General features: G+C 38.3%; 1 protein-coding gene across 1 annotated transcript in view; it reads right to left on the bottom strand.

Moving 5' to 3' along the window:
- CLGN (calmegin) overlaps window positions 1-14,611 on the bottom strand; it is a 49,517-nt gene extending 34,906 nt beyond the window's left edge. The window contains exon 1 of the mRNA XM_030313027.1: window positions 14,572-14,611. The gene's annotated coding sequence lies outside the window, so the exon portion shown is untranslated. The remainder of the gene's footprint in view (window positions 1-14,571) is intronic.
- Between the last annotated feature and the right edge of the window lie 1,747 nt (window positions 14,612-16,358).

Genomic DNA, 16,358 nt, shown 5'->3' with positions numbered 1-16,358 from the left:
ATGTCATTTGCAAAGATCTTCTCCCATTCCATAGGTTGCCTTTTAGTTTTAGTTTCCTTCACTGTGCAGAAACTTCTAATTGTGATGTAGTCCCAATAGTTTTTGCTTTTATTTCCCTTGCCTCAAGAGACATATCTAGAAAAAATGTTGCTATAGCTGATGTCAGAGAGATTACTGCCTATACTCCCTTCAAGAATTTTTATGGTTTCAGGTCTTTAATCCATTTTGAGTTTGTTATTGTGTATGGTGAAAGAAAATGGTCCAGTTTCATTCTTTTGCATGTGGCTGTACAGTTTTTCCAACACCATTTGTTGAAAAGACTTTTCCTATTATATATTCATTCCTTCTTTATTAAGGAATGACCATATAACTGTGGATTTATTTCTGGGTTTTCTGTTCTATTCCATTGATCAATGTGTCTATTTTTATGCCAGCACCAAACTGTTTTAATTACTACCACTTTGTAATATAACTTGAAGTCTGGAATTGTGATACTTCCAGTTTTGTTTGTCAAGGTTGTTTTGGCTATTTGAGGTCCTTTCTGGTTCCGTACAAATTTTAAGATTGTTTTTCTAGTTCTGTGAAAATCGCTCTTGGCATTTTTATAGGTATTGCATTAAATCTGTAGATTGTTTTGGGTAGTATAGGGCCTTTTTAACAATATTTGTTCTTCTAACCCATGAGCATGGAATGTCTTTCCATTTCTTTGAGTCATACTGAATTTCTTTCATCAATGTTTTCTAGTTTTCAGAGTACAGGTCTTTCACTTCTTTGGTTATGTTTATTCCTAGATATTTTATTGTTTTTGGTGTAATTGTAAATGGGATGGTCTTCTTAATTTCACTTTCTGCTGCTTCATTATTAGCATATAGGAATGCAACATATTTCTATACATTGATTTTGTATCCTGCAAATTTAATGAATTCATTTATCAGTTCTAGTAGATTTTGGTGGAGTCTTTCAGGTTTTCTATATATAGTTATCATGTCACCTGCAAATACTGAAAGTTTTGCTTCTTCCTTACCATTTTGGATGCCCTTTATTTTTTTATGTTGTCTAATTGCTGTGGCTAGAACTTTCAGCATTACATTGAATAAAAGTGGTGAGAGTGAACATCCTTGTCTTGCTCCTGACCTTAGGGGGAAAGCTCTGTTTTTCATCATTGAGCACTGTGTTGACTATGGGTTTTTAATATAAAATCTCTATTATTTTGAGATATGTTCCCTCTAGAACTACTTTGCAGAGGTTTTTTTTTTTTTTTATCATGAATTGATGTTGTACTCTGTCAAATTATTTTTCTGCATCTGTTGAAATGATTTGGTTTTCATCCTTTCTCTTATTGATGTGACGTTATCATGTTGATTGTTCTGCAAGTACTGAACCACCCTTGCATCCTAAGAATAAATCCCACTTGGTCATGGTGTATTATTTTTTAAAATATATTCTTGAATTCAGTTTGCTAATATTTTGTTGAGGATTTTTGCATCTATATTTATGAAAGATGTTGGCCTGTAGTTCTGTCTTTTCTTGTGGTGTCTTTATCTGGTTTTGGTAGCAGGGTGGTACTGGCCTCATAGAATGAATTTGGAAGTTTTCCTTCCTGTTATATTTTTTGAAATAGTTTGAGAAGGGCTATTACTCTTCTTTAAATGTTTGGTAGAATTTGGGGCACCTGGGTGGCTCAGCCAGTTAAGAGTCCAACTCTTGGTTTTGGCTCAGGTCAAGATCTCACAACTCGTGGGTTCAAGCCCTGCATCCAGCCCCACGTCCAGCTTGCATTGAGTCCCATGTCGGGCTCCAGGATCCATGCTGCCACTGCTAGTGCAGAGCCTGCTTGGGGTTCTCTAACTCCTCTCCCTCTTTGCCCCTCCCCTGCTCACACACTCTCTTTCTCTCTCTCAAAATAAATAAGCTTAAAAAAAAAAAAAGACTTTTCAATGTTTGGTAGAATTTGCCTGTGAGGCCATCTGGTACTATATTTTGTTTGTTGGGAGTTTTTTGATTACTGATTCAATTTCACTGCTGGTAATTAGTCTGTTCAAATTTTCTATTTCTTCCCGTTTTAGTCTTGGTAGGCTACATATTTGTTTCTAGGAATTTATCCATTTCTTCTAAGTTGTCCAATTTGTTGGCATATGGGTTTTTATAATATTGTTACAACTGTTTGTATTTCTGTGGTGTCAGTTGTTATTTCTCCTCTTTCATTAGTAATTTTGTTTATCTTCTTTATTTTTTTACTGAGTCTTGCTAAAGGCTTATCAATTTTGTTGATCATTTCAAAGAACCAGCTTCTGGTTTCACTGAGTTGTGATTAGAACTTTCTCTAATGAGATCAAAACTTTATGTGAATATGTGGGCCAGTTGGCCTTGATTTCTTCTAAGGGACACTGAATATAACACTAAAGCTTACTTTGAAAAATGTGTGTTTTTTTTCAATGACACCAATTTACAATAGGAATATTCTATATTAAAAAGTGTGTCAATACCACATCTTTATGGACAAAGACAACACAAAAAATGATGCATGCTGTTATTTGTTGGAAGAGTTTGAGAACTCTCTGAATCATAAAAAAGAGGTGTAACTGAGAAAGTAAATTTAAAGAGATCAATTGGACTCAATAATCATAGGTAGGTTTATTTAAAAATTTTTGTACTTATTGGCAGAGAAATGAGTGCACTGCAAATTGCTTATTAATTGTGAAAATTCTAAAGCTTCAGGTGTGCCTGGGTGGCTTAGTTGGTTAAGTTGCCAACTCTTGATTTTGGCTCAGGTCATGATTTCATGGTTCATGAGATCAAGCCCCACATTGGGATCTGTGCTGACAGCAAAGAGCCTGCTTAGGATTCTCTCTCTCTCTCTCTCTCTCTCTCTCTGCCCCTCCCCGATGCATGCATGCATGGTCACATGTGCTCTCTCTCCCTCTCTCTCAAAATAAATAAACATTTTAAAAAATTATAATAATTCTAAAAGCTTCATTGTTCTAAAGTTTTACAAGCCTTGCATATTTACATAATGTAGTAAAGTCTTTTGCTTGAGTTACTATTTGAGTAAAACAGAAATGCATAAAATAATAGTAATAATGAACATTAGTATCACTGGTGGCCCTTATCTCCTCCTTTAAAATTAAAACACACTTTAGTTTCCTAATAGTTTGTAAAAAAAAATATTCTAAGTGCTTTGTTTGAGCTCTGGTGTATTGGGCTGTTGGGAAAAGTTAAGGCGAAACCAAGCAGGCAGTGCTCTCTCTGGAATCCTATTCTCACATCAACCAGGGCAATCCCCATTCTATTTTCTATATTATAGTTCTTCCTAACTTTCCTTCAGAAATAAACAGTTGGCAAAGCTTCATGAAAAAAATTTCGAAAATCTTTTATCTTAAAATCTGTCTCTTCTCTAAAGTTCTAGGACTATGATCATGCATTTGCATAAAGGGAGGAGCCAAATTAATCTCTGCAGCCCAGGATGTGAATAGGATAGGCATTATTACTTCCCATCTACAAATTGAAAACAGATTTTAAAACTTGGTCAAAGTCACATGGGTTGAAAATGTGAAACAAGATCAGAATCTAGAACTGTACATTAATATACCATGCTACCTCTAAATTTAATCTTATCCCACTGCATTATTACATGCTTTTTGATAAAGCAACAGAAAGAAATTACAAAAATAGTAACAGCATATGTTTTCAAAATTCTTGAAAATTTCTCAAATTTAGGTTATTAGTATTAAGTTATTAAGATATTTACCCAGAAATGAATACATGACCTTACTACAGAAGTGAAACACTTAAAAATAAATTGCTATTGGTCACAAACCATTCTGTAGCCAATGCAGTTCTATAGATAATAGTCTCCATTTAAAAATGATGTAGTTCAAGGTTGTTGCTGCTATTCATTCCTTTTTTAAAAAATCAGAAATATAGACCTAATAGTTTCTGTTTAATTCTTGAGTGCTCTATTATTATTCAATGATGCACCAGCTGACAACTGAGAATTAAATCATGACGGTCAGGGGCGCCTGGATGACTCAGTCATTAAGCATCTGACTTCGACTCAGGTCATGATCTCACAGTTTGCAAGTAAGAGTCTCACATTGGTTCACAGAGCTCCAGCTCTGTCTTGGGTGAATATGAGCCCCACTTTGGGTAAAACATGAGCTCCAGATGAGCCCCAATTTTCTCTCTCTCTCCCCCCCCCCCGTTTTGGATTCTCTCTCTCTGCCCCTCGCTCACTTGCACGTTCTCTCTGTCAAAAAAAAAAAATCATGGTCACAGTATTACTTGCAAGATATCACACTATGGTACCAATATATCATCAAGCTTCAAACAAAACTATGAAGTTTGTCACATATTTCTTAAAGGAAGTGGTAAAATATGGCCAGGTCTGTATTGGAACTTTGAGAGGCCTGACAATGGGGTACTACCACAAAACACAAGTAACTAATTTGTGTAAATACATGTTTTTAATTGTGGTAGAATACGCAACATAAAAGCTACCATTTAAACCAATTTTAACTGTTCAATTCAGTAGTGCATTTACACCATTGTATAACCAATCTCCAGAACTCTCTTCATCTTGTACAGCTAATAACTCTATACCATTAAGCAACAATGTTCTCATTGATCCTCCCTCAAACCCCTGGCAACCATCATTCCTTTATTAGTTCTTACATTTTTTTTGGTACAGTCTTTAAGTTTTTTTCTATATATAACATCATGTTATCTATGAATAAATTTTATTTCTTCCTTTTTATTTCTTTTTCTTGCCTAATTGCTCCTGCCAGGACTCCCAATAATATGTTGAATAGAAGTGTCAAAAACAGACATACTTGTTTTGTTCTAGTTCTTAGAGGAAAAGCTTTCAGTCATTCACCATTGAGTATGGTGTTAGCTGTTGGCTTTTTACATATGGCCTTTATTATGTTGTTACTATTAAAGGTAGTTTCTTTCTATACATAGTTTGAGTGTCCATCATATAAAAGTGCTGAATCTTGTCAATTGCTGTTTCTGCATCAATTGAGATAATCATGCCCCCCCCTCCATTTTGATAATGTGTTATAGTACATTGATTAATTTTCGTATGTTGAAACATCCTTGCATGCTGGGAATAAATCCCACTTGTTCACGGTGCATAATCTTTTTAATATACTTCTGAATTCTGTTTGCTAGTATTTTGTTAAGGATTGTGGCATCAACATTCATTAGGGATATTGGTCTGTAGTTTTCTTGTAGTTTCTTTGTCTGGCTTTGGTATCAGGGTAACACTACCCTCATGGAATGAGTTTGGAAGTGTTCCTTCCTCTTCAATTTGTCAAAAGAATTAGAGGAGGATTGGTAATAATTTTTCTTTCAATGTTTGGTAGACAAATAGACTTTATTTGCTCCTAGGCTTTTATTTGTTGGAAGGTTTTTGATTACTGATTCAATCTCCTTTCTAGTTATAGATTTGTTCAGATTTTCTATTTCATCATGATTTAGTCTTAATAGATTCTATGTTCTAGGAATTTACCCTTTTCATCTAGATTAACCAGATGTTGGCATATAATTGTTCATAGTATTCTCTTACAGTCCTTTTTATATCTACACAATCAGGTGTAATGTCCTCTCTTTCACTTCTGATTTTAGTTGAGTCTTTTTTTTCTTACTCAGTATAGCTAAAGCTTGGTTAATTTTGTTGATCTTTTCAAAAAACCAACTCTAGTTTCAGTGATTTTTCTCTATTGCTTATCTACTCTCTGTTCCATTTCTCTCTCTCTCACCTAATCTTTATTATTTCTTTCCTTCTTGTAGTATTGGTTTTTCTAGTTCTTTAAAGTCTAAAGTTAGGTTGTGAATTTCAGATCTTTATTTTTTAATGTAAACATAAACAGCTATAAATTTCCCTTTTTGCAAAACTTTCACTGTATCTCATAAGTTTTGGTATGTTGCATTTCTGTTTTCACTTATCTCAAGATATTTTCTATGTTGCATTTCTGTTTTCACTTATCTCAAGATATTTTCTAATTTCCTTATGATTTCCTCTTTGGCCTTTTGGTATGCTTAAGAGTGTGTTGTTTAATTTCCACATATTTGTGGATTTTCCTGGTTTCCTTCTGCTATTGATTTCTCATTTCATTACATTATAATTTGGAAAAAATACCATGTATGATTTCAGTTTTTAAAAAAATTATTAAGATATGTTTTTTGGCCTAACATATGGTCTATCCTACAAAATATTCCATGTATACTTAAGAAAAAATAATTATTTTGGGGATCCTGGGTGGCTCACTTGGTTAAGTGTCTGACCCTTGGTTTTAGCTCAGGTCATAATCTCACGGTTTCATGAGTTCGAGCCCCATATTGAGCTCTGCACTGGCAGTGTGGAGCCTGCTTAGGATTTTCTCTCTTCCTCTGTCTCCGCCCTTGTCCCAACTTGTACTATCTCTGTCTCTTTTAAAATAAATAAATAAGTGTAAAAAAAAGAAAAATAATGTATTTGTACCAATATTCATCAGGAATATTGGTCTGTACTTTTCTTGTAGTGTCTTTGCCTAGCTTTGGTGTCTGAGTAATACTGTCCTCATAAAATGACTCTGAAAGTATTCTCTCCTCTTTGATTTTTTGGAACAGTTTGAGGAAGACTGATATTAATATTTATTTCAATTGATTGGTATTAATTTTTCTTACTGTTGTTAGATAGAGTGTTCTGTATATGTCTATTAGGTCCGGTTGGTGTATAATATTGTTCAAGTCCTCTATTTCCTTATTGATTTAAATGGTTATACGATTTTAGTGTAGCCAGCACTTGTTTATATGGTATAAGGTAAAACATGTAATGCTGATACTATCCCCTCTGCCCCCGGTTATAAACATATAAAAAATTGTAGGCCCAGGGTTCTAAGCTTCCTGTGTATTCCTTACTCCACACAGATTGCTGAAATCACTAAATAGTATTTGTGCCTTCATCAGGTAGAAGGGAGGCCCTAGAGAAATCCATCTATTGTCATGTACCCGTCATCTCATATATGTTCTCTGCACTGCTTCTGCACTGATTCAATAACAAATTACAGCACATGTGACTTTGGCCAAGTATGAGATGCCATTCTCGCTCATCTCTGAAACCAAGACCAAGCAGCCTGATCTACCTGGAAGCGTTTCAGCAACATTACCTAAAAGCCCTATTGAATCTCCACTGTGAGCCCACAGTCACAAATTATAAAGTGCAGCTCGTTTACTGGTATTGAAGTAATGCTCACTCCCACATCGAAGGTAGCTGCTGCTAGAGCACGAAAACAAAAAACAATCACAGGATACCCAATGATTGTTTTAAAGCATGAGAGACATTGTTGGCTGATCACCATGCCCAAGGGACATGACTGGACTACATTTTCCTTGGAGTTAGGTGAGACCCCAGAAAAGCCAATGACATAGTTGTAGTCTGAGTCTGAAGGCCTGAGAGCCAAAAGTCAATGGTAAAAGTTCAAGCCTGAAAGCCAGCAGGCTCGGGACGCAAACACAACTAATGTTTCAGTTCGAGTCCAAAGACAGAAAAAGACTGAAGTCCCAGCTCCAACAGTCAGGCAGGAGGAATTCCCTCTTCCTCACCAGAGGGTCAGCCTTTCTGTTCAATTCAGGCCTTCATCTGACTGGATGAAGTACCCACACTTGGAAGAGCAATCTGCTTTCCTCAGCCTGTCACTCAGATTTTAACCTCATCCAAAAACACCCTCACATACACACCCAGAATAACGTTTAAACGTACCTGGGCACCTTGTGGTTTAGTCAAGTTGGCACACTCCTCCAGAATGCCCACAACCAGAAATTGTGTTAGGTCTCTGAGATAGTTTTATTTTCTATTGGAGCACTACCTTGACTAATACATACTTTTAACTAACACCAGGCATTTTTTTTTTCTAACTCAGAAAAACCTAGAAATAATGAAAATACCTCAAGCAATACAGCACAACAGTAGAAAAAGAACCATAAGAGCAGAAATAATAGTTGAAAATACAACTTTCTGGGAGTTCAGACACTGCAGTACTACAAAACATTTCAAGAAGTCTGGATCTGATCCTAGAAGGTGAGAAACTACTGAGGTCTGAGATTAATGAAATGAACGAAGATGAAATCCTGGATATAATTATATTACTTTGGTTATAATAGGTTCATTTTCAAAATAATGTTTATAAATATTATAAAATATACTTACCTATGTATTTAGGATTTATACTACTTCTACATAGTTCCAAAGAATAGCTTGAGGTATCATGCAAAACAAAAAAACAGACAAAAATGCTGAGGACTGGTACTCCTTCTCATTTCTGTATTCCCAGTACCCAAGAGTGCTGGCATGTGATAGGAACAGATACATGTGTATAGAATCAATGAATGAATGCATATGTAAGAGGGGGAAAAAAAAGCCAGGTGGCAGAGGGACTAGACGTTAGTAAGCAACAAACTAGGATGAGTTTCTTGTTGAGGCAGTACGCAGCAATAAATTTAGCAAAAAGATTTTTACACAATTAGAGGAAAGCAAAAATAAAATGAGGGAGTTTTCATTGTCTACAAAAGTCTACGAGATCCTTAAAGAGAAAAATCCTCTTTTAGAATTAACTGCTAGAAAAATTTATGGACTGAATCCCTACATAATAAATGTCTTTATTGTCTTGAGAGAAAAATAGTTATGTCAATACTTCTAACATTGGCCTCCTAAAGTTTGTTAGAACATTGGTAAAACTTAACACAGCAAACGTATTTCTATAGAGAAAAGAGATAATGGTCCAGAAAGTTTGCAATTTTATGATCTAATTTAATATGGGGAAATTAATCATATTTTTAAGTTCTATTCTATATCTATTAAGAAACATCTCTTCTTATGAGTTATTTCAGAATCTTGCTACAGACAGCATTTTAACAACCCAATTCATAATTTACTAGGAAAGATAGTGAACAAAAAGATCAAATTAAGAGGTTTTGTGTTACCGTATCACAAAAATAAAACTGGACAAATTCTCACCAAAATTAGAGGGCATTCTTAGAGTTTTCTGTGTAAGACATAGAAAATTCACTTTGAAAGATCACAAATGAGGTAGAGAGGCAGGTAATAGCGGCATCCTTCTTCCAAAGAAGCTGCAAGACTCCATTTGAAATGCAGTTATTTTCTCACGGAAGAAACGAGCATGCTTCAGAATAAGCTGCATCAGGGATTTATTAATCGTGATGGCTGATGTGTCCAGAAATTCAGGGAAGGTTAGCCAATAGATACTAAAATTCATCATTCACAAATTCATTTAACAACTATTTATGATTGTCAATTATGTGCCAGGAACTATGTTAGACGCTGAATTTACAGTAATTAGCAAAACATACATAGAAAGGCCTTGATCTGAAAGAGCTTCTAGTCTAGGATGGAAAGCAGACATCAAACGAATAACCCAGGTATTACAGGTAAACTATAATACAGAAAAGTAAATAAGTTCTGGGGTGCCTGGCTGACTCAGACGGTGAAGCATGAGACTCTTGATCTCAGGGTTGTGAGTTCGAGCCCCACTCTGGGTACAGAGATTACTTAAAAATAAAATCTTTAAAAAAAAGAAAAGTAAATAAGTTCTAAGAGTTGGTAACTGGGAAACTGAATTTGCATAGTAGGGGAAAGGTCAGAGAAAGCCTCCTTGAGAAAGTTACATTTAAGGTGTGATGTAAAGGATAGAGAGGGGTGATTTCCCTAGGCCAAGGACAAAGGAAGCAGCAGCACTTGATGAAGGAACTGAAAGGGGAAGAGTGGAGCAAGAAGAGTAAGAAGTGCTGTCTCGAGTACATACTATTTTACAAACGTCATTCTAGTCTTTGCAGCACTCTGTGGTGAAGGCATTAGCATCCCATTATACATAAGCAAAGCAAGGCTCAGGGAGATAGGTAACTTACCTAAGAATACAGACTGCCACTAAATAGAAGGGGCAAGACTCAAAGTGAGGTCTAGTTTCAGGTTATACATTCCTTTTACTCAGGCTCTAAGATTAGAACAAATGACATTAAAGTTCTAGGTCTGGGGTGCCTGGGTGGCTCAATCAGTTAAGCATCTGACTTCGGCTCAGGTCATGATCTCACTGCTCATGGGTCAAGCCCCGTATTTGGGCTTTACACTGACAGTTCAGAGCCTGGAGCCTGCTTCAGATTCTATGTCACCTTCTCTCTCTGCCCCTCCCCTGCTTGTGCTCCCTCTCTCTCTCAAAAATAATAATTAAATAACTATTAAAAAAATAAAGTTCTAGGTCTATAAAATACAAAGTTAAATATTTTCTCTTCCATCCTTTAGACATATATTTTAGTTTCTGTGGGTTTTATACTTGAAAATCCTTTTTTTATGTGTATCCAAACTATGACGTATGCATATATAGTTTAAATGGCTTTTAAAATCTTTCCAGCAAAGATTTTAAAGCAGCTTAAACCTATATAAAAATATAAAAACTAACAACTTCATGGTAATACCTTACATTACTATGACCCTTTAAAATTTTACAGTGCTCATATAAATTTTAAGACATTTAAGGAGATAATTGGCTTACTATCGGAACTATAATTATCACATGCCAGATAACATAAATGTATCTAGGTATCTCCTCTCCTTAGCAAAGCTAGAAGGTATATTTTCATTAACTGTTAATAATACTTCTACTTTCCTACGGTAGACAGAATAATGCCCCCCCCCAAAGATATTTACACCCTAATCCTTGGGTCTTGTGAATGTTACCTCATATAGCAAAAAGGGCTTTAAAGATGGAAGTAAGGTCGCTAATTAGCTGACCCTAAAATAGAGGGACTATGCTGGATTATCAGGTGGGCCCAATTTAATTACATGGGCCCTTAAAAGTAGAAGAGAAAGTCCTTGAGAGATGGGTAGAAGAGATTTGAAGAGTAAGAGGAACTTCACCCACCAGAGAGACCTTGTAGACGGAGGAAGGGGGCCGTAAGCCAAGCAATGTGAATAGTCTCTAGAAGCTGAAAACAGCCCTCAGCTGACTGTCAACAAACAGGAACCTTAGTCCTACAGCCACAAGAAACAGAGTTCTGCCACCGACCTGAATGAACAAGGAAGCAGAACTTTCCCAGAGCTTCTAGTAAACAGTGATGCCTGGCCTACGCCTTGATGTTAGCTCCGTGAGACTGTGTCAGACTTCTGGCCTATAGAACCGTGAGAAAATAAATCTGTATTGCTTTAAGATCCTACATTTGTGGGATCAGTTCTGGCAGCAATGAAAACTAATACTTTTATCATTCCTGAGCTTCTTGATTCAACTTCTTTGAAACTGATGCTACTAACAAAGTCATTTTTAATTCTATTGCCTACTGTTCTCCTGACTGCTTTCTTCTTGGAGTCATCTCCTCCCTTGGTTTTTATGTCCCTGTTCCTGATTCTTGATTCTCTTCATCTTCTCTGCCCCCTTCATGGGCACTTTCTCCAATCTTCTGTAAATGTTGCTATTCCTTAGGGTTCCATCCCCAGGCTCTCTTCTTACATTATATATACTCTTGATTTCTACTTATAAAAGCTAGGTAAGGACTCCCAAATCTTACCCACAGCTCAAAAAGCACTCCTTTTTTTTTACAAATATAATTTATTGTCAAGTTGGCTTACATACAACACCCAGTGCTCATCCCAACAAGTGTCCTCCTCAATGCCCATCACCCACTTTCCCGTCTCCCCCACCTCCCCATCCACCCTCAGTTTGTTCTCTGTATTTGAGAGTCTCTTGTGGTTTGCCTCCCCCCCTCCCTGTTTGTAACTATTTTTTTTTTTCCCAAGCACTCCTTGATTTCAAATCACTATCCATCTTCAAGGGTGTCCCAAAGCTTCTGCTAATTTGAACGTGGGCTTTCCACCCAAATCTGCTTATCTCCTGAACGCTCTGCTTCCATTAACCATACCTCCAGTCAGCTAAATCAGTCAAGTTACTTTGCCATTATCATAAGACTATTGTTTCTTACTGATCCCCCATGTCATTGGCAACTGAACGCATTTGGGCATTTCTTAAATGCCTCAGTCTATCCCCACGACACAGCCTGATTTAGGAACCTATCATTTCTGAAGAGGATCAACAAACTCCCAGTTTGCCTCTTCACTTCCAGTCTTGCCAATCTCCAAATCTATCCTCTCTACCTTCTCTCTAGCATGAGTTTTCAAAAACAAGTCTTACTGTTTATAAAAATGTACAGTAGTTCTTCATAGTGCTCAGCATAAATTCTGTCCTTTTCAAACTCCTTTCTTTCTCTCCAACACTCAACTCTGTAACACATTAATACTTTTCTGTATGCTGTATCTTATAACTAAGAGGCCCTTCTGCTGTTCAGCTTCACTGAGGACTCCCCCAACACTGGTATGCCTCAAAAGTGGTGTTTCAAAGTCACTATTTTTAAAGTCTTAGTTGTCCTGCAGCTTCAGGAGGAACCCAACTACAAGATGATACAACAGAAAGTTACACACTGAACTTGGCACTACCACACCAAGCTTCTAGTTCTATTATTAAAAAGGCAAGAGGTTAAAACTGCTTTGGGCTCGTTTTGTTTTTCATTTTGCCAAGTGAAAGAGTTAAACTACATGATTTAAAGGTCTATTAAAATGGACAATTCTAGCTTTCTAATTAAGAGCACTAAAACTCGGTCCTGAAAAGTAGTAAGGCTAATTTATAACACTGTTCAATTTCTAGAGATCCATCAACATACTTGCATCATTCATACACAATTAACTTTATCAACTAGATAATATAATTATCTTTGTTTAATTAAAAAATGTTTATTTATGGGGCACCTGGGTGGCTCAGTTGGTTAAGTGTCTGACTTCAGCTCAAGTCATGATCTCACAGTCTGTGAGTTCGAGCCCCGCGTCGGGCTCTGTGCTGACAGCTCAGAGCCTGGAGCCTGTTTCGGATTCTGTGTCTCTCTCTCTGTCTGCCCCTCCCCTGCTCAGGCTCTCTCTCTCTCTGTCTCAAAAATAAGTAAAAACATTAAAAAAATTTTTTTGTAATGTTTATTTATTCTTGAGGGGCGGGGAGGGGCAGAGAGAGAGGGAGACAGAAAATCCCAAGCAGGCTCCACGCTGTCATTACAGAGCCAGAGATGGGGCCGACTCACCAACCATGATATCATGAACTGAGCCAGGATCAAGAGTCCCAAGCTTAACCAACTGAGCCACCCAGGTAACCCTAATATCGATTATCTCGTTCCAAGGCATCAGGGATAGGTCTACATGGTACTGGAAGACCAAACCAATTAAATATGAAGGCAAAACTGTAAAGTGAAGAGAGGTCAACTTAAGGTGACCAAAAGGAAGGATACCTCGAGTGATTAAATGACATAGAGTGATGTAAAAACTTTAAGAATTTTTTTCTTAAAAAAATTTCTTTAATTTTTTTTAATGTTTATTTATTATTGAAAGACAGAGACAGTGTGAGCAGGGGAGGGGCAGAGAGAGAGGGAGACACAGAATCAGAAGCGGGCTCCAGGCTCCAAGCTGTCAGCACAGAGCCCGATGCGGGCCTCGAACCCACGAACCGTGAGATCATGACCTGAGCCGTAGTCGGACACTTAACCGACTGAGCCACCCAGGCGCCCCTCTTAAAAAGTTTTTAAGTAAATCTTACGACTACATCAGGGTTTTGATGGCTTTTATGCAGCAAAATTTTCAAAATAAATTAACTCTTCTAATTTGAGACTTCTTCCCATGGCCATTCAATTTACTTTCTCGCTCCTTGCACCACCCCCTCCCCTTCTGAGCTTTATTGACACTTGATTTTAAATCCCAAGCAAATGCCTTCTTGTTACTTGGGCGATGCTAAAATAATATCAGCTAAAATGTCTTGATTGATCGTAAGCAGGCTTTAGGCGAAAATGAGTCTATAGTAATTAGGGCTTCACTGGATTCAACCCAACTCTTTTGCTCAGTCCCTGGAGGCACACACCGGGCTCCAAGCAGCGCATCTAGGGAGTGGCCAGGAATTACAGGCCACCACTGCCAAGAGGGTTGAATCTGTTCGTTTTACAAAGCTGGGAATTGCGTAAACTGAGCCTTTTTTGTTTTTGCTCACGATTTTAAAACTAGTGGGTGGGTGAGCCGCGCCCTGACACGCCCCGGCCTTCCATACACCCCTCGGGAGCGCGCACCGGGGCTCGAGCTTGGAATGGGGCTGAAATGGTAACCGCTGGAATAACGGACTCGGCTCGCTGGGGCCGCGCAAGCCTTGGAGGCAGAGAACACCAGCCTCCTCGGCGCCCCAGCCCCCGCCTCAGCGCAGCAGGTGGACACAGCGGTTCGGGAGGACCCAACGGACCTGATATGGCATCAACTCCCGCCGCCCTTGGTGGCTTTTCTCCTCCCGAGGACAGGACAGCCCACCCAGGAACCTCGCTCGGGGCACCTCCATCCCAGAACTCAAGAACCACTCCCTCACCTGGCCCCAACCTGTTCAGCCTGGCGGGTCGCCAAAGAAAGGGGTGCGGCCCAGGAATCCCCGCCCTGGGCGTAAATGCAATGACTCCGATTCCTCACTCTAGCCGGAGCGCAAAGGGCAGTAGGAAAGTGGCGTACTGCCCACGCACCTGTCCTGCGGGCCCGTTTTCAGCAGTGGCAGCTCAGATGTCCGAGTCGCTGCCACTTGGTCCCCGCGTCTCCCCAGACCAATCCCGCCGGCGGCCGCCCAGAAGCGACTGCTAACCGCGCATGCGCGAGCGGCCGCAGGCAGGGAGGAGGCGGCGGCCCGCGCGCACCAGCGTGGAGGCTCAACTGGCGCGGAGGGGTCGCTGCCCAGCGAGGGGAGGCTGCAGCTGCGGGGCCCGCGGTAAGGCGCGCCCTTGGGCCTCGCGCCCGCTCAGCGGGCCAGGAGTGAAGTGGGCTGGCCGGGCACGAATTCCTCCCTCTTAGCCCGAAGAGTTTCTCCTCCCAAAGAGCACCTGCCCTCTGTGCAATCAGAGGGGTAGTGCCTGCTATTGCACATAAATGGATCCTGAGTTTTATATAACTCACATTTTTGAACAGTGTCCAGTTAGTACCTCAGGCCTTTCCTAGAGTTCTAGATGTTAAGAGAGGTCGTTGTGCTCGGCAGGGAGGCTTCCTATTTCGTGTGGGTGTGTGGTTAAGTATAGACGTATTAAATGTTAACGTAACACATTTTCTTTCTGAAATTGCTAATATTTATTGTGTTCTCTGTACTCCAGGGGTTTTACATTATTTTATTTAACCATCACAACCCTGGTGAAGGAACTAAAGATAATTACTTGCCTGAATCTATGATTAACAAATGGTGGAAATAGGGTTTAAATCCAGGCCCATCTCTCTCATAGTCTGTACTTTTAACCAAACACACCAAAATTAAAAATACAACATAAAGGTAGTATTGAATCTCAAGTTTCTTTGCCTCATTGATAGTGGATCATACATATTTTGCTAATATTTTATAGCAAATCTTGACTGAATTAGAATGTTTGGGATGTATAGTAGGCATATGTTTAACTGTTTTAAAAAATGCTGAACAAGCTTCCAAAATGGCTGTTTTACATCCCCACCAGAATGTATGAGAATTCCAGTTACACTACATTTTCACTATTGCATAGTATGGTCAATCTTAGTCTTTCTAGAGACCAATCAATGATGTCTCAATGTGGTTTTAAATGCTATGTAGTTTTCTTATGCATACCAAATCCTCTCCTTAGGACTTCTATCATTTTGTATTTCCAGTGTATGAGAGTGTTTATTTTCCACATAACCTTACCCAACAGAATGCATTGTCAAGCATTTGAATTTTTGTCAACCTCATGACACAGTGTAGTTTCAATTTAAAAAAAAATTTAATGTTTTAATGTTTTAATGTTTATTTTTGAAAGAGACAGCACAAGCAGGAGAGGGACAGAGAGAAAGAAAGAGGTAGATACAGAATCTGAAACAGTCTCCAGGCTCTAAACTGTCAGCACAGAGCCTGTCACAGGGCTTGAACTCTGGAATGGCAAGATCACAGCCTGAGCCAAAATCCAGCACTTTAACTGAGCCGCCCAGGCGCCTGCCCTGGTTTTGATTTTTACTTGTGAGGCTGGATAAATTTTTATGCATAAGGACAATGTTTCCTTTTTATTGCGTCCAGATTTTGAGTCATTGAATACCTTTCCCTACTCCAGGTTCATCTATATTTTAATACTTATATAATTTTATTATTTCTTTTTTATTATAGTTTTTATTATACTATTATACTATTATACTTTATTATACTTTTTTATTATAAGTTTATTATTTAAAGTTTATTTTTCTGTAACATGTAAATATTTCTTTAAATGGCTATCCAGTTGTCCCAATATCATCAGAATATCTCTTTGCCCAGTGATTTAAGATACTGCTT

This window comes from Lynx canadensis, chromosome B1, assembly GCF_007474595.2.
Source record: "Lynx canadensis isolate LIC74 chromosome B1, mLynCan4.pri.v2, whole genome shotgun sequence".
Classification (NCBI taxonomy): Eukaryota; Metazoa; Chordata; class Mammalia; order Carnivora; family Felidae; genus Lynx; species Lynx canadensis.
This window is presented reverse-complemented; position numbering and strand designations above follow the sequence as displayed.